At 33.1% G+C, this 19,755-nt stretch overlaps 1 long non-coding RNA gene across 1 annotated transcript; it reads right to left on the bottom strand.

Annotated features, from left to right (window-relative positions):
- Positions 1–735: 735 nt before the first annotated feature.
- On the bottom strand, positions 736–15,626 carry LOC127732821 (uncharacterized). Its single transcript, XR_007996446.1, has 2 exons — positions 15,589–15,626; positions 736–975 (listed from the first exon to the last, which is right to left on the bottom strand). It is a non-coding gene; the product is annotated as an uncharacterized LOC127732821 (long non-coding RNA).
- Positions 15,627–19,755: the final 4,129 nt, after the last annotated feature.

Raw genomic sequence — 19,755 nt, 5'->3', positions numbered from 1 at the left:
GTACCACAAGGTTTCATATCACAAAGGGAATGCTGGGATTGATTTTGGGGATAATTGCCTCCAAATTTTAGGAATTAGGGGCCAAAAAGTGGCAAAAAACAAGCATTTTTCTAGTTTCATGACAATAACTTGTGTGTAAGTGTATGGATCTTTATGAAATTGTACTACAAGGTACCATATCACAAAGGGAAAGCTAGAATTGAGTTTGGGGGTAATTGCCCAAAATGTTTAGGAAAAAGGGGCCAAAAATAAGCATTTTTCTAGTTTCCAGACAACAACTTGTGTTTAAGTGTATGGATCTCTCTGAAATTGTACTGCAAGGTACCATACCACAAAGGGAAGGTTGGGATTGATTTTGGGGGTAATTCCCTCAAAATTTTAGGAATTAGGGGCCATAAAGGGGCAAAAAAACAAGCATTTTTCTAGTTTCAGGACAATTACTTGTGTGTAAGTGTATGGATCTTTATGAAATTGTACTGCAAGGTTCCATATCATAAAGGGAAAGCTGGGTTTGAGTTTGGGGGTAATTGCCCTAAACATTTAGGAATTTGGGGCCAAAAAGGGGCCAAAAAACAAGCATTTTTCTAGTTTCCAGACAATAACTTGTGTTCAAGTGTATGGATCTCTCTGAAATTGTACTGCAAGGTACCATACCACAAAGGGAAGGCTGGGATTGAGTTTGGTGGTGATGAATCATAAGGGGGTTCAAAAAATTTGGGGGGGGGGGGGGGAAGGTTTCCTTTTTTTTCTTTAAAATTTTCCACTTTAAATTGGATATTTCTGATTTATATATAAAAGCAAATAATAATGATATGAATATTGAATAGGTAAATTAAAAAATTTTAAGTTCTAAGACCACATTCATTCTGTGTCAGAAACTTATGCTGTGTCAAATATTTAATTACAATCCAAATTCAGTGCTGTATCAAGCTTGAATGTTGTGTCCATGCTTGCCCCAACTGTTCAGGGTTCGACCTCTGCGGTCGTATCAAGCTGCGCCACAGCGGTGCATTTTATTTTCACTTAAAAGAATAAAAAGATGCAGAAATTTCATGATAGGGGTTGAAATTACTCGAGTAATAATTTCCAAAATATTTAAGGAGTTTTACCCTTTCTCTGACAACATATTTGTGTTGCTCTTTTGAAGCATCTACTATTATTACAGTTTAGTGTTGACAACTAAATTATTGAACTTGCATTGCTTTAAGGGAAGTATTCCAGTTGTCCAGGGATTTTTTACAACCCGGTATGATAACTTGTCTTTTTATTGCAATTTACAAAACCTTATACGGAATAAAGAAAACGCAAAATCGTATAAATTAATACAAAAAAATTTAGCTAACTATGAAAATTAGGTATTTCTTTTTAAATATTAATCAATATTAACAGAGGATTGCCTGGATTTGAAATAGGATTTAATGATTGATATTGTCAAAATGTTAACAGGAACAGGAAGTTGAAGGGAGACAATTTTGGAGGGAACCAATATTGGTGATAATTTAAATATTATTAAGTTATCAAACACATTCTTTATAGGAAGTAGTAATTTTTCAATTGGCAAAAATATAAGTCTTTATTGATAACCCACCTTAAATCATAAAAAATGTATTCCTGCAAAAAAATAACTCAAAAATGCTATCACCAATTATCAAGCAACTTTGGTTAATTTTTGATATCTTTTGACGCAAGCTCCCTTTCTATTTTTATAAATTTTAGATTTTATGTTTCAGAGTTATGGGATTTTCCAGTTTTCTGACCATAACTCAAAAATACTTCGAGCATTTTTCATGAAACTTTGGTGAATTGTTTATATACTGTGAAAGTACTTTTATTCGTGGGTATCAATTTTCGTGGATTTGGCAAAAGTAACTGTTACATGTTCGTAGGTTCTTAAAATTGTGAATTTTAGTTTCTAAAAAATATTCGGGGGAAAGAATTTGAACCCATCAGAAATGAAGATTATTGAAAATAATCATATGGTGTTCATTTTCACTTACTTGTTCATCTTTCATTTCTGACAACTTTAATCAAATTTTTATACCCCACGCAACGAAGTTGCGGAGGGTATAATGTTTTTCACCCATCCGTCCGTCAGTCCTGTTCTTGTCATCGCAACTCCTCTGAAACTGCACAACAGAATTTCATGAGACTTTGTAGATAATAAGGACATACTATGTAGATGATCATATCGACAGGAAATTACGATTCAATTTTTTTTCTAGGAGATATGTCTCTTGAACTTAGAATTTTGGCCAAAATATACTACTGCAACAGTTTGTCATCGCAACTCCTCTGAAACCGCACAGCAGAATTTCATGAAACTTTGTAGATAAAAAGGACATACTATGTAGATGTGCATATCGACAGAAAATTACGATTCAATTTTTTTTCTAGGAGTAATGCCCCTTTAACTTAGAATTTTGGCCAAAATATACTTTTTCATCGCAACTCCTCTGAAACCGCACAACAGAATTTCATGAATCTTTGTAGATAATAAGGATATACTATGTAGATGTGCATATCAACTGGAAATTATGATTCTATTTTTTTCTTGGAGTTATGCCCCTTTAACTTAGAATTTTGGCCAAAATATACTTTGTCATCGCAACTCCTCTGAAACCGCACAACAGAATTTCATGAAACTTTGTAGATAATGAGGACATACTATGTAGATGTGCATATCGACAGGAAATTACTGTTGAATTTTTTTCTAGAAGTTATTCCCGTTTGAACTTAGAATTTTGGCCTAAATATACTACTGCAACAGTTTGTAATCGCAACTTCTCTGAAACCACACAACAGAATTTCATGAAAGTTTTTAGTTAATGAGGACATAATATGTTAATGTGCATATCCACAAGAAAATTTTTATCAGTTGACTTTTGTAGAGTTATGAGTCTTTGAACTTAGGAATCTGGTGAGATTTTGTTTGTCCAGTGACAATGTGGGGGCGTGGGGTATGTGAGCGTGCTCACAAAGGTTCTTTAATTAATAAGATAATTTCTGAATACAAATTGCAAAGTAAACATTTTAACTGTTGCACACATGTAATCAGAAGTGGTGACACTAATTAACCTGAGATTGAATGATCAACAGATTAACGATCATCAGAGGTTTTACTTGGGCCATAAACAAAGAAAAAGGTTTCATAAAAAAAATGCTACAGATGAACTTTGAATTAATACTTATGAAATAATACTTATGACTTAAAAAAACAAGGCCAATATGAAATTATTATTTTTTCGTGAGAGAATTAAGAGTTGATAAAATGAACACTTCATCATCCTCTATAACCACCAGAAGTCTTGACTTTCATCTTTCAAAACTAATTTTTCATGAGATTTAAAAGGTTTAAAGTCGTACAACTTAGGTTTTTTAAAAGATTAAAATCCTGTATGAAGTTGTCTCATTGGCAGTCATACCACATCTTCTTATATCTATATACATGCTTCACAGCTGGTGCTACGCCACTGCATATAGTTTATAGTGCTTTTGCTGATATTCAATGTTTTTTCTAGATTATACAAATGTTATATGCCTGTATCCATGTAGTCAAACCTATGGAATCTTTCCATGTCTTGATTTGGACAAAAGTTGTTATATTTTGTTGGATAAAACCTTCCACGAAAAACCCCACTAATAAAAGTACTTTCACAGTATACTGACATAAGTTCCTTTTTCGATTTTTATCATGTGCTCATGATGAGGAGCTTTATTTTCTTTGATAGTTAAAAATTTATCCATTTAACATGCAAAACAAATTTGTTTCTGAAAAGGTTCCCTAAGGTTTTATTGCATATTTGGTAAAATAACCATACCATTTTAAAAATCTTACATTACACTAGAGCTAGCTAGTACATAGTAATCAGTATTGTTGCAAGGTGAGTGATACTGTCTACTTGGAGCCTTTAATTAGATGTTCTTAGCAAAAGTCTGTTTAAATGAGATATAGGGCAAGATTGATGACTGAAATTATATTGAATGTATTAGATATGTAAATATTATAGAGTATGAATATACAATGTTTCATGAAGCACTTGTAGCAGATCAAAGGAAAGACTGTTCAGAGCTAGCTGGTTCAAATATTAGATATTCTTAGACCTGAATGGAGATATAACTTGATTTAGCCTATCATAGCCAGAAACTTTTTAACCAGTAAAATTTACTAGCAAGTCAAGTTTCGATTAATAAATGAATATCTTCAAATAAGTTATACATAATTAAAAACCCTGGTGATCTGTGATTTTACTCCTATTTTGTTTTTGTAAAGATGTGAATTGTTGTTTTGTTGGTGTTCTTCGTTTGTTTTGTTTTTCAAATATTTATTGAATTTGTACATATTTTTACTGGTATTTTATAATGAAATATATAATCAAATTTTCAGGCTGCAGAAAAGTGTGATTTTGAATGAAATAAAATGAATTTTACCATTGATGAAGAATCAGTCAATTATAGGCATTATACTATGATGAAAATGTTATACATACTGATATTGTATCATAATTCATCAGTTTGTTTAATTTTATTTATTTATGTAAATAACCTTTAACATAATTGATGTTGATATAATTTTCTCTTTCTTTAGCTCACCTGACCCATATAGGGTCAAGTGAGGTATTCTCAGCTATCACTTCCAACCATCGTTGTCTGTTTACTTTTACTCAAATCTTCTCTCCTGAAACTACCTGGGTCAAATCAATGGAACCAAACTAGGCCACACTCATCATTAGGGTATCTAGTTTTTTAAAGAGTTTGTCTGATACCCCACCCACCAACCAAGATGGCTGCCATGGCTTGTATCTCTAAAACTAAAGCATTTAGAGCAAAACTTTGGAGTTAAAAATGTTCATCAGGTCAAGATAAACAAATTAAGATTTACAAAAAAGTCAACATGACCAAAATCGTCAACTGAACCCTTATCAGAGTTATTGCTCTTGTAAGACAAGTTTTCACAATTTTCTGTTCAATTTTGTGAAATTTTACAAAAGTTTTCTTGAAACTGTCTGACAATAATTCATAGGTTATCTAATATGAAAAATATGTCCAATGATTCTGCCAGCCAACTAACATGACTAAAATTAGAACATGGGGTAAAATGTATGTATCGTCCATTGAAAGCCACTTTAGATGTAGAAAATCTGACAGGGCAGAAATGTTTAGAATATTGAGATCTAAAAAATTGTTTGTTTATGTCAAAGTTTTCTTTCCACCTTTTTTAAGAAGTTATTGCCCTGAAATGACGATTTTTATGATTTTTTTGTGTTTTCACCTATTATTTTGAAAATTATAATAGACCGAGAGAACCTTTTTAATTGCAGAAAAAAATCAGCAAGATAATATCCACAAATAAGTTAGTTTGATAGTAACTTTTTGTGATAGATCAATGACATTTCCATAAAGTTGCATCACTATGACAACTATTTCAAGCCCCTGACCTCTAGGTCATATATCATGGTCCAGTTAATTAATTAGCAATTTTCAATGTTAAGTTTTCTGCTTAAGTCTGTTTGATAGGAACTACTTGTGAAAGATCAATGATATTTTGTATAAAGTTGCATTACTATCAGTACATCTCAGTTTGTCACCATTTAGAGGTGCTGCCCCATAGGTCATGGTCCAGTAACTTTGAATATATGAATAGCAATGTTGCTGTCCATCAGATGGTCTTTTTCTGAATTTTCTGCTACACAGGTACAGGCTCCTTAGAGCCTTAAGTTTGATTCCAGCGTCACTGATGAGTCTTTTGTAGACTAAACATGCATCTGGTGAACAAAATTTTAAACTTGGTATCTTTGATGAGTTCATCTGCATTATAGTTATGAATATTTTTGTTATGATGAAGTTATATTTTATTTTTCTATCAAATGCTGATACATTTATCATTTTAAAGAATTTTACACCTATCATTTTGTATATATATATATATGTGTGTATGTAACTTTTTTGAGTTTCTGGATTAATAAACTAGTTTTACCAGTAATTTTTTCCATCAGATATCTTTTTTTTAAAAGGAAATTGTTTACATGTCTCTTCTAACTTCAGTTAATATAGGAAATGCATTAAAAGCTGACTCAATTTGTTTTATTTATTTTTACTTTTTTAAAAGCTTTAGTTATAACTTGATTTATATATTTTATATATGTGGCTTTGAATTGGAAATATTTGAAAACTTATTTGTAAATAGGATTTACATCAGAAAACATACTTCTCAATATTTTATTTATGTTGGCAGAATTGTGTATTTAATTTAAAAAAAATTTGGATACAGTGATAGTGTATACTTTTACATATTGTTGACAAGGTGAAATAAAGTTTTTTTCTTCAATTTATGTTACTTTTTTCTTTTTATACGACCGCAAAAATTAAAAAATTTTTGGTCGTATATTGGTATGACGTTGGCGTCGTCGTCGTCCGAAGACACATTGGTTTTCGCACTCTAACTTTAGTTTAAGTGAATGGATCTCCATGAAATTTTACCATAAGGTTCAATACCACGAAAGGAAGGTTGGGATTGATTTTGGGGGTTATTGTACCAACAGTTAAGGAATTAGGGGCCAAAAAGGGGCCAAAAATAAGCATTTTTGTAACTTCCAGACAATAACTTGTGTGTAAGTGTATTGATCTCTCTGACATTGTACCACAAGGTTCCATATCACAAAGGGAAGGCTGTAATTGATTTTGGGGGGAATTGCCTCAAAATTTTAGGAATTAGGGGCCAAAAAAGGGGCAAAAAACAAGCATTTTTCTAGTTTCATGACAATAACTTGTGTGTAAGTGTTCGGATATTTCTGAAATTGTACTTCAAGGTTCCATATCACAAAGGGAAAGCTGGAATTGAGTTTGGGGGTAATTGCCGGAAACGTTTAGGAATTTGGGGCCAAAAAGGGGCCAAAAATAAGCATTTTTCTAGTTTCCAGACAATAACTTGTGTTCAAGTGTATGGATCTCTCTGAAATTGTACTGCAAGGTACCATACCACAAAGGGAAGGCTGGGATTGAGTTTGGGGGTGATGAATAATAAGGGGGTTCAAAAAATTTGGGGGGGGGGATTTTTTTTTTTTTCTTTTTTTTTCTTTTTTTCCTTTTTTTTTTCTTTTAAAATTTTCCATTTTAAGTTGGTTATTTCTGATTTATATTTAAAAGCAAATAATAATGATATGGTAGGAGATACACACCAAACAGGATGTGTAAATTATTATATAATAAGTATTGTGCAATAGCAAGAAATTTTCAATTGCACAGTATTGCACAATAGCAAGAAATCTTCAATTGCACAGTATTGCGCAATAGCAAGAAATCTTCAATTGCACAGTATTGCGCAATAGCAAGAAATATCCAATAGCACAATATTGCCCAATAGCAAGAAATTGTCAATTGTACAGTATTGCGCAATAGCAAGAAATATTCAATTGCACAGTATTGTGCAAAAGAAGATACTTCGTATAAATTGCTTATTTCTTGCTCAATTTCAATGGGGTTTTATTCTTGAATTCTTGGGGTTCTTTAATATGCTGAATCTAACCGTGTATTAAGTTTTTGGATTTTGGGCCCCGTTTTTAAATTGGTCCACATTGAGGTCCAAAATTTAACTTTGTTTGATTTCATCAAAAATTGAATTATTGGGGTTCTTTGATATGCCGAATCTAACCGTGTATTAAGATTCTTAATTTTTGGTTCCGTTTTCAAATTGGTCTACATTAAGGTCCAAAGGGTCCAAAATTAAACTTAGTTTGATTTTAACAAAAATTTAAATTTTAGGGTTCTTTGATATGCTGAATCTAAACATGTATTTAGATTTTTGATTATGGGCCCAGTTTTCAAGTTGGTCCAAATCGGGGTCCAAAATTAAACTTTGTTTGATTTCAACAAAAATTGAATATATGGGGTTCTTTGATATGCTGAATCTAACCATGTACTTAGATTTTTGATTTTTGGGCCCCGTTATCAACTTTGTCCACATTGAGGTCAAAAGGGTCCAAAATTAAACTTTGTTTGATTTCATCAAAAATTGAATTTTTGGGGTTCTTTGATATGCTGAATCTAACCATGTATTTAGATTTTGGATATTGGACCATAATAGGTGAATGTCCAATTTAAAATTTTTAAGTTCTTAGACCACATTCATTCTGTGTCAGAAACCTATGCTGTGTCAAATATTTAATCACAATCCAAATTCAGAGCTGTATCAAGCTTGAATGTTGTGTCCATACTTGCCCCAACTGTTCAGGGTTCGACTTCTGCGGTTGTATCAAGCTGCGCCCTGCGGAGCATTTTATTCCACATTATTTTTCTAAATCTTTCCTGCAGGAACTTATTTATATTAGATGTACTCCACCTTCTTGTGTATGTCCATCAGAAAACCAGTTGTAAATTAGATGTACAACAGTCCCTATTTAACATTCATCAGGATATCCAGAGTTTATCAGGTGTACTCCTTTCTCTTATACGTTATTATATATCTCTTATTATAGGAATCGGCTTTATTGTCTGTGCAAACCATCTTCTTTAAATATTCTAACTTTGTAAAATAATTAAGTCTCTCAATAAAAGTTTGAGAGACTTTTTTTTTTGCTCAGTTCTTATTATTAAGCCTTTTGGAAGACTTATTGTTTTTTGCTCAGTTCTTATTTTGTCGCCAAAAACGAAGTTTGGGAGACATATTGTGTTTGTCCTTTCTGTGGAAAGATCTTTGACTTTCTTCTTATTATCATTTTTTGGAAAGATTGAAACGATTGTTCCACTTCTTTCCTCAGGCACTGTACTCCCAAACTGGAAATAGCCAGATTAGCTACTAAATCTATACAAACTGAAATATAGTTCTTTTCACATGTACATATAAACTGTTAAAAAAATTGGTTAGTTTTTGGAGAAAAAACTGAAAACAATAGTGAATACGTTAAATAATTTCATGCGTCCGAAGCACTTTTATGGATTTACCTTCATCAGGAACACTGAACGCCGAATATTTGAAAACCTAGAATGTATAATAACCGAAACAGTTGAAGAGCTATATGACAAAAATATACCTAAAAAATAGCCAAATCCACCTAAGGTCAACTTTGCCTGAGGGAGTTGAAACCTCAGTTTCTGTATAATTTCAAAATCTCTAAACGGACAATTTTAGAAAGGTTTGTTATAAATCATGTCAGTACCAAAGTACTGACTAGTGAGCTGATGATACCCTCAGGGACTGATAGTCCACCAGCAGAGGTATCAACCCAGAGCTGTTCATTCACGTATGTATGTTTAGTTTTGTCAATTTGCTGTCTACTAGCAGAGGTATCAACCCAGAGCTGTTCATTCACATATGTATGTTTAGTTTTGTCAATTTGCTGTCTACTATTGTCATGTAGAAAATAATTCACCTCTGGCCCTCTGGTTATAATTTGTTAAGCCATTCTGATTATCAAATAAAGAAAGAACCCAGAATGAATAAATATATTACATTGAAAGATGTTTTACCAGAAACACATCTACATCATAGTGACAGTGAATGAGACTCCTGTATGCCTTGCTTGTTTTGTGACTTTGTAGTATTTAGATATCACATGATTATTTGTATGGAGATGCTGTCAAGATGGGGATATGTCAAGAATTGATAGTCGGATATAAAAAACCAAATTGATTACATCATGTACATATTTCGAAGAATAAAATATTAATATTAATGCAATTATGCATATTTATATCAAATAAACATAATATATAATTTTATTTTTTTTGCAAAGTTTCCCTTTAACCTGGGATGGTGGTGTTACAGCACAAAATCAGTTGAAAAGGGCTTGACTCATTAGATCGATTCAATGCAGAAAAACAGACGGACCCGGCATGGTATTGTAATACATCCCTAACAAAAAAAAAGACACAAAAGTACAGATCTGAGAGTACTCAGTTACTGTTTTGCATCAATCCTACACTAATATATGGTTTTTCAGCAGAGATATAGCTACAATGGTATAGTTTGTTTTCGCTCTTCCATGTAAGCTTTATAATGCAAAAAAAATCCTTGTGTTTATGGGAAAATACATTTTGTCTGCACTTTTAAACTTTGAATTCCTTCAACAATCAAACCACCTAGAATGAGTGCCGTCAATAATAAAAATGCAAATCTGTATCTAGTTGTGTATGAACGTTTATTCTTTCCGATAATTTGAATTTCCGTATAATTAAAATTACAAACAACTATTGAATCTAAATTTCAATCCAATTCGGGATCTGATATAAAAAGAAACGCATATTTCCCTTATCCCAGATTGCAAACTAACAACGATCTAGTAGTGCTGTGTCTTCTTTATTCAGAAATATTCATAGTTTACTTATATGCATGTGCATAAGAAAAAATTATTGTTACTTCCGAGACTAATTGCAGACCAACACACTTCAAGTGGTACCACTCCAGCTACCGTCGCAAACTATAGATCCATATATATCTTTACTACACAATAAGCAGACAGTTCCATTCTGAATACACCAATCTCAAGGTTTTTATCGAGCCTGCGACTTCTGTCTCAGAAAGCTCTACATAGGGATAGTGATCCGGCGGCAGCGGCGGTGTTAACTAACTACTTAAAAGCTTTAAATTTTAGAAGGTGGAAGTCCTGGATGCTTCATACTTTGTTTATAGATGCCTTATGTTATCAAGTTTCCGTCTGTCATATGTCCTTTATCCTTGACCTTATTTTCATGGTTCAGTGACTACTTGAAAAAAAAGTTAAGATTTTTTGTAATGTTAATTTCTCTCCTATTAGGAGTAATAGGATAACTATATTTAGCAAACATGTGTGTACCTGGTAAGGTCCTCGTGTCTGTCAGACAGTTTTCATCTTACTTCGACCTCATTTCATGGATCAGTAAACAAGTTTTCGTGGTCAAGTCCATATCTCAGATACTATAAGCAATAGGTCAACTATATTTGTTGTATGGAATGATTGTAAGATGTGCATGTGCAACTGGCATGTGTCATCTGACCTTGACCTCATTTTCATGGTTCAGTGGTTAAAGTTAATATATGCAATCGGTCAATTATTTTTTGTGTATGGAAATATTTTATGATGTACATGTCAGTCTGGCTGGTTTTATTTGACCTTGACCTCATTTTCACGATTCATTGCTCAGTGTTAAGTTTTTATGTTTTGTTCTGTTTTTCTTAAACTATAAGAAATAGGTCAACTATATTTGGTGTTTGGAATGATTATAAGGTGTATATGTCTGTCTGGCATTGTCATCTGACTTGACCTCATTTTCATGGTTCATTAGTTAATGTTAAGTTTTCATGGTTGTTTGTTTCATAGATAGTATAAGCAATATGTCAACTATATTTAGTTTTTAGATTGATTGTAAGGTGTACAATTTCTTTTAAAGAAGTAGATCCAATATTCAGATTTCGTTTTAGGGAGCCGATTGTTCTTTTGGCTTTGTTACATATGTTATTAACATGGTCATTCCATTTCAGTTCGGATGTGAATGTGCAACCTAGGTATTTGGCGCTTTTGACACGTTCTAGACCATGTAGCGTGTAGGATGTTGCAATGATATTGCTTTTTCGGCTTATGGTAAGTACATTGCACTTGTCTGGGTGGAAGGCTATTAAATGTGTTCAAAGTATTAAATTTTCAAAAAACTTATTGCGTTAAAAAACGGATTTTTTACCACGAGGAGCCTCATCACGAAAGGATGTTCGGGGTATGCTAATTTACAGAAAAAGTAATCTCACTTCGTACCCCGAAAATTTAACCACATGTGAAAATGTCACAGCTTTGAAACGAGCTATCATACATATCCAAGTTTACCGTATGGACTGAGCTACAAGAAAAAATGTTACCATTACAGCCTATGGAAAAACAATTAAAGATGTTGACCCAAATTACAAGATGATTTACAGAAGTTTTCAGACTGATTGATGGATGATTGCACCTTGTAGACCAGAGAAAATTGTGAAAATGACGGTTATTTTCAAGTTTATCTAGATCTTTTTGTAGGTCGTTCGAATCTATGTCGTTTGATATTGTAACTAAGGTATGTTATAGTGTCATCTGCGAATAGACAGATAGTGGATTTAATTCTATCGGACATGTCGTTGGCTAGATTAAACTATGTATCGGTTCTTCATGGCTTTCTCCGTTTACTGTTTTGGGGTTTAGTATGATGCAATATACAAATCTTTGTTCCCAGCTAGACTTATCTAAGCCCATCTGGGTCATTTAAAAAAATGGCGAATTTTGATATTGCAAAATTTAATAAAAACAATACTGATGGAACAACATATAAGAAGATGCAATCTTGAAAATGTCATACAATAATATATGGAAACATTTTACGATAGGTTGTGCACTATTTTGTCTCGCCTGTTACCATTTTCAAAAGATATTTTAAGTTATTTAGAAAAGATTTTGATAAAATTTAAAGCTTGTTTTTCATGGTCAATAAGATAGTTTTCAAGAGTAAACGCTTCTATATATTTTCATTCTGTGTAATGATAGATTATTTGTCAATTGTCCATGATGTACTGAAAAATACCTCTAAAAATTGGTTTTCAATGGTTATAAAAAATGAAAACAAGACGTTATAAATTTCATGCGTCCGAAGCGCTTTTCTGACCTTCATCAGGAACGCTCAAAGCCAAACATTTGAAAGCCAAGGATTTATAAGGACCGAAAACTAACCACTAGTAACGTAAGTCTAAGATAGCAATTCATAATGTTCAGCATTTTTTTCTTCTTTTTAATAAACCCAGCATCAAGTTTTTGGTTTACTTTTGTCGTTTTGTTTTTGGTAACAGGAACGTACATCAACGATATATCACCATATTAAGTTCTATACTGTTACCCTTTTGTCTATTCTGTAACCGATAACAGTATTGCATTTTGTAATGCTAAATTGCGAAGATTAAGACTTTGTAACTTTTAAATGATTTCAAACAACCAAACATTTCATTATGTGTAAAATTTTATGTACTTATATACTTTTTAGAGATCTTTTAGTCAAATATTGTCTATCCTGTTACTGTAATCATAATAACCATAGTAACAAGATAGACAAATTTCTTCATTTATGAATGTTGTGAAATAACTACTCCCTCAGATGCAGTGATCATGTTATCAGTCTGTTGTGATTTTGGACTGCTATTATATATCAGTGACAGCTGTGGATAGTAAATTTGTAATTGATAGTGAATAGCAAATACAAGTTATTTTTAGTATATTTATGCTCGTATCATACAGAAAAACGAGAAAATAATTGAAATTATTAGAAAACAAAAAAATAACGGATTTTGGAAAAAAGTGGGAGGGCTTAAAAAATTTTCCTGTCCACAAGTACCTTTGCTTTTTACAAGTATATTATTTTTGTAATTAATAGATTTGTTGGTAACAGCATAGACATGATAAAAGGGTACCCACTATGTTTTATCACTAAATGTCCTTATCTCTGCATTGTTAGGCCAGAAACGTGCTGTGATAAATTTTTAGGATGCTTCGTACTTTTGAAATCATCGCTAAATAGTTCTATATTCATAGGGAGAAACAATTTAACGGATGATCTAGTGTCGGTAACAGGATGGACATGAACTTAATGTACGCCGATTGAATTTAGTATGTAGAAAAAAATATTACATAGAATAATAAAGAAGCTGTGATTTTTCATTAGAGTTATCATTAACATTCTATAATAGTTCCCTTTGCAGATATCAACAAGGCAATAAGAAACTAGGAAAAAATGTGTTACCCTGACACTGTACGCACATAAATTACGCAAAAATCGGATTCAATCTTATCAAAATACTTTCATTTAAACACTCACAACTGTCTTTTCCATGAAAAAAAAAATTTTAACATAGGTGTTCTGAAAATTAGACATTTTTTTGAAAATGACCCATATACTTGTTTGAAAATCCACAGATAATGTAAACATATTTTATTAAAGAAATCAATATGTATAGCTACAAGAGAAAAGATATCAATCGAAATATACAAGTAATTCAATTATTGGGATTAGGAAACAATCTGTCTCCCTAAATCCAAAAATAAAATTACGAAACTAAGTATGTTAACATGCTGAATAGCAAAGGAATATGTACGTAACAAAATACAGTCAATAATCCACTGTGTTTTTGTTACGCGTGTTTTTGTTAGATGTATTTCTATTTGTATCCATCTGATAAGTTAAGCCTTTTCCAACTGATTTTATACGACCGCAACAAAATTTTGCGGTCGTATATTGGTATGACGTTGGCGTCGTCGTCGTCGTCGTCGTCCGAAGACACATTGGTTTTCGCACTCTAACTTTAGTTTAAGTGAATGGATCTCTATGAAATTTTACCATAAGGTTCAATACCACAAAAGGAAGGTTGGGATTGATTTTGGGGGTTATGGTACCAACAGTTAAGGAATTAGTGGCCAAAAATAAGCATTTTGGTAACTTTCAGACATAACTTGTGTGTTAGTGTATGAATCTCTCTGACATTGTACCACAAGGTTCCATATCACAAAGGGAATGCTGGGATTGATTTTGGGGGTAATTGCCTCAAAATTTTAGGAATTAGGGGCAAAAAAAGGGGCAAAAAACAAGCATTTTTCTAGTTTCCAGACAATAACGTGTTCAAGTGTATAGATCTCTCTGAAATTATACTGCAAGGTACCATACCACAAAGGAGAGGCTGGGATTGATTTTGGGGGTAATTGCCTCAAAATTTTAGGAATTAGGGACCAAAAAGGGGGGAAAAACATTTTTCTAGTTTCAGGACAATAACTTGTGTGTAAGTGTATGGATCTGTATGAAATTGTACTACAAGGTTACATATCACAAAGGGAAAGCTGGAATTGAGTTTGGGGGTAATTGCCCAAAACGTTTAGGAATAAGGGGCCAAAAATAAGCATTTTTCTAGTTTCCAGACAATAACGTGTTCAAGTGTATGGATCTCTCTGAAATTATACTGCAAGGTACCATACCACCAAGGGCAGGCTGGGATTGATTTTGGGGGTAATTGCCTCAAAATTTTAGGAATTAGGGGCCAAAAAGGGGAGAAAAACATTTTTCTAGTTTCAGGACAATAACTTGTGTGTAAGTGTATGGATCTTTATGAAATTGTACTACAAGGTTACATATCACAAAGGGAAAGCTGGGATTGAGTTTGGGGGTAATTTCCCGAAACTTTTAGGAATTTGGGGCCAAAAAGGGGCCTAAAAACAAGCATTTTTCTAGTTTCCAGACAATAACTTGTGTTCAAGTGTATGGATCTCTCTGAAATTGTACTGCAAGGTACCATACCACAAAGGGAAGACTGGGGTTGAGTTTGGGGGGTGATGAATTATAAGGGGGTTCAAAAAATTTGGGGGAGGGATTTTTTCCTTTTTTTTCTTTTTTTTTCTCTAAAATTTTCCATTTCAAATTGGTTATTTCTGATTTATATATAAAAGCAAATAATAATGATATGATTTGAATAGGTAAATTAAAAATTTTTAAGTTCTTAGACCACATTCATTCTGTGTCAGAAACCTATGCTGTGTCAAATATTTAATCACAATCCAAATTCAGTGCTGTATCAAGCTTGAATGTTGTGTCCATACTTGCCCCAACTGTCCAGGGTTCGACCTCTGCGGTCGTATCAAGCTGCGCCCAGCGGAGCGTTTTATTATAGTTTGTTCTTATGTTGTACTGTTACACCACTGTCCCAGGTTAGGAGAGTTGGGCGCCCGCTAACATGTTTAACTCCGCCACATTCTGCATGTGCCTGTCCCAAGTCAGGAGAGTGGTTGTCGTTTGTTGCTGTGTTACATATTTGTTTTTCGTTCATTATTTTGTACATAAACTATGCCGTTAGTTTTTTTCGTTTGAAATGTTTTACATTTGTCATTTGGAGCCTTTTATAGCTGACTATGCGGTATGGGCTTTGCTCATTGTTGAAGGCCGTACGGTGACCTATACGGTTGTTAATTTCTGTGTCATTTGGTCAGTTGTGAAGAGTTGTCTCATTGGCAATCATACCACATTCTTCTTTTTTATAATGAATTCAATGATATAAAGAAAGTTCTTTATTTGCTGTTATTAATAATTTATTTAAAAAAAACAGCAAAGGCAAGGGGGTTAAAGGTGTTTAGAAAAATGAGTGTTATTAAAGAAAGGGACAATATTTCTTTATTATAGGGAGGAGTGAATGAATAGAATTATCAGATTGTGGATGTAAATCGACGGGTGCTACCCATAATAAAGATTTGCACAGCTTTGAATATGAGTGTATATTAATTTACTGTTATTCTATAGGAACCAAAAAGTAAAACATCAGTGGAAATTCTTATTGGAATTTCTATAGGTTATGTATATGTGTCTTTGAAGAAGTACATTGGATATCTTGCATTTTAATAAACAGTGTTCCGTTGTTTCTTTGTCTCCGCAAATGTTGAGTCCGCTATATGTACAGTTCATTCTTATTCTTGCATGATATATTTGACCAGACCGGGAACCACAATAATAAAATACAGGCTTAGTTTCACGGTTACTTTTTAAATAATTTTTTAAAGGCTAGAAGGGACGGACTATTTTGTAGTTTAATAGTCTGCGAGTTCCAGTATTTCACTGTTGATGAGAGGAAATACGGTCATTTTTCGTTCCTCCAGTCACAATCCTTGCTGCCTCTATTTGGACGCTTGAAATCTATTTTATGAATTAAAATTAATACAGATGTATCCCAAACTACATCAGCATATTCAAGAACTGGCCTTATATGAGAGTAGGAATGCCTTTTACCGTCTAGCGTCAAACGGTCATTTTCGGCTACCGTTAGCGTCAAATTGGTTAAAATTTTATCGTGATTTGTGAAAATATCCTTATCATGATTCGTCAGAGGTCTAAAATAATTAACCGTTTCCGTTATTTTGGAAAGAATTTAACGTGATTCGTCAAAATCAGTCTATTATTTGATCGTCATAAAGAAAGTGTACATCTTATCGTCATGCACCAAAAATTACCGTTAAGTTAACGTTTGAAAAGATTTTTTACCGTTATTCGTCATGACGGTACCCCATTACGACCCTCTTATATAAAAAAATATTGTTCTAAAGTTTTTCTCATGAAAATCCACAGTTCTCATCTGTATATAATGATTTCATTCTTATTCTTGCATGATATATAACAAATTTTGAAACGTACAGCCCGGCATAGAAAATCAACTTACTAAATACTTTGATGATATTTTTTACCATTTCCTTGCGGCTTTTCGATCAGGCTATGGCTGTCAGTCAACATTACTTGAAATTTTGGAAGATTGGAAAAAGGCACTGGATAATAATAAATACTTAGCAGCAGTATTGATATGGATCTCAGTAAAGCTTTTGACTGTCTTCCACACGATCTACTTCTTTGTAAATTGAAAAAATATGGCCTTAGTCCATCTGCTCTTGGATTGCTAAAAAGGTATCTTACAACAAGAAAACAGTGTGTAAAAATAGGTCAGAGTATCAGTAAAATGCAAGATATCTATAAAGGTGTTCCTCAGGGATATATACTTGGCCCTGTATTATTTAATATATATATAAATGACATCTTTCTTTTTGTCAAACACTGTGAATTATATAGCTATGCTGATGATAACACCCTCTCTAAATCAGGTACTACTTTTGAATCAGTAATTAAACCCTTAGAGGAAGATATAGTAACCCCTAACATCATGGTTCTCCTTCAACAAAATGCAGGCAAACCCAGAAAAATTCTAGGCAATTGCCATAGGTAAAAAAACACACACTCAAAATATGGTCTCCAACCTAAATGGATTCAACATAAAATGTGACGACGAAGTGAAACTTCTTGTTGTAACAATAGACTTTAAACTGGATTTCAACACTCGCATCTCAAACAACTGTAAAAAAGCTGCACAACTATACGTACTAAAAAGAATCGGCACTCATCTCACCAGACTTTTTAAACTTACAGTATACCACTCATTTATCTTGTCAAACCTCAACTATTGTCCTCTTACATGGCACTTCTGCAGTGAACAAAACACAAAGAAAATAGTAAAAATACAAGAAAGAGCACTCATATTTATTTATGACGACTACAAAAATTCTTACGATACACTCCTTGAACAGTCTAAGCTACCAACACTAAAAATCAGAAGAATGAGAACTATTGCATTAGAGACTTACAAAATAATTAATAAATATCAAGTCCGAAATTCCTACATAATTTAATAAACATTAAAGAAATTCATATAATTTTAGGTACACAGGCATAGCGGATATACCACGGCCAAAAACAACAAGGTATGGTAAGAAAAGCTTTAGTTATGAGGCAGCAAGACTCTGGAACTCCTTGTCAAATGAGACAAGGAGCTTTAATATCAACTTTTGGCCAGTTCAAAAATTTTATTTCTACCTGGTGTTTTTCAGAAAATTGTACCTGCAGTTCTTGTAAATAATTTAACTCCTTGCTGCCCCATAACCTAACTTTGAAGCCTGCCGTTGTTTTTTTTATTTTAATTTATTATTTCTTATTTGTTTTGCTTATGCATTACCTGTGCTGTAGCTGCTTGCAGTCTTTTGCTTGTGCCGCTTATTTGGATCTAGATACTGTGTGCTCTTATGTGCTGATATTTGACATTTGTTTTAATATACAATGTATATCTTGCTTAGCTTTTATTTTGCATGTGCCGGCTATCTATGTATTAATACATCATTATGTGCTGTTTGTATGTTTGTGTTGTATATGTATCTGATGTTATTACATGTAATATCAGTCGCTTAAAGAGCTCTTTTAAAAGAGCTCATGTTCCTTGTTATTATGTATATATGCAACCCGACTTTAAATAAAGATCACTAACTTATATAAAACTTTTAAATTTTAGCACCCCTTCACACTATGTAAATATCCTTGTAAATATTTGTTGTAGTGTGTTAAACCTGTATATCCTAAGTGGAAGTGCACCGATATATAATGGAAGATCATACCTGTACAGTACAGATGTGTCGACATGCTCCGATTGTTTTCTGGTATATATACGAAGGAGGCTCACGTCTGAATATTACTAACCCGAATAATCCAGTCACTATATTCTGCTCACTACGACCAAACCATTCCCGTAAGAGGACATGGTCGTATGTCGCTGTAAGGCGTCAAAGCAAAAAAAATAAAATAGCCTTTCAAGACATCATAATTATTTGGACTAGGTCGTAGTGAGCAGAATATAGTGACTGGATTATACATAAGAAAGAAAGAAAGAAGGACTCTGTGTTAAATGACGAATGATTGAAAGACAAATGTGAGCTCATGACACTGCAAGTAAAGTGTCGTATATCATAATTATATACCCCCACTGTATACCCCGCATTACAGTTCTCCAGCTAGTGGAGGAAACATACATTTAACAACATCAAAAACACGCGCACATATTCAAACCACTATGGAGATTCTGATGAAGCTCGGTGGTAAACATAACATTAGTGTAAAAAACACATGTGATGTCCTGCTGACTATCAGACACACTTTACATCATTCCACTGAAAACATTCTTCTTCCTGCCAAGAAAGAACTATTAAAAGAGAGAATTCATCATTATATTTATGCAAGTAAAGGTTACGAGCTGCAAGCAGTCAATGCTGGAGTGCCGCGACCCTCGCAAATGGCAAATCCAGCCTTGCCTGGCCAGTCTTTCAGTGATCATAGCAAAGTATATTTTGGATGGAGGAGTCCCAGTCTTTCTTTTTCTTCCTCATCAATATTTTTGAAAGGCTACATGGCGTTCAAGTTGTATCTTCATGACATTGT

The sequence above is a fragment of the Mytilus californianus genome, unplaced genomic scaffold, assembly GCF_021869535.1.
Source record: "Mytilus californianus isolate M0D057914Y unplaced genomic scaffold, xbMytCali1.0.p SCAF_28, whole genome shotgun sequence".
Classification (NCBI taxonomy): domain Eukaryota; kingdom Metazoa; phylum Mollusca; class Bivalvia; order Mytilida; family Mytilidae; genus Mytilus; species Mytilus californianus.
This window is presented reverse-complemented; position numbering and strand designations above follow the sequence as displayed.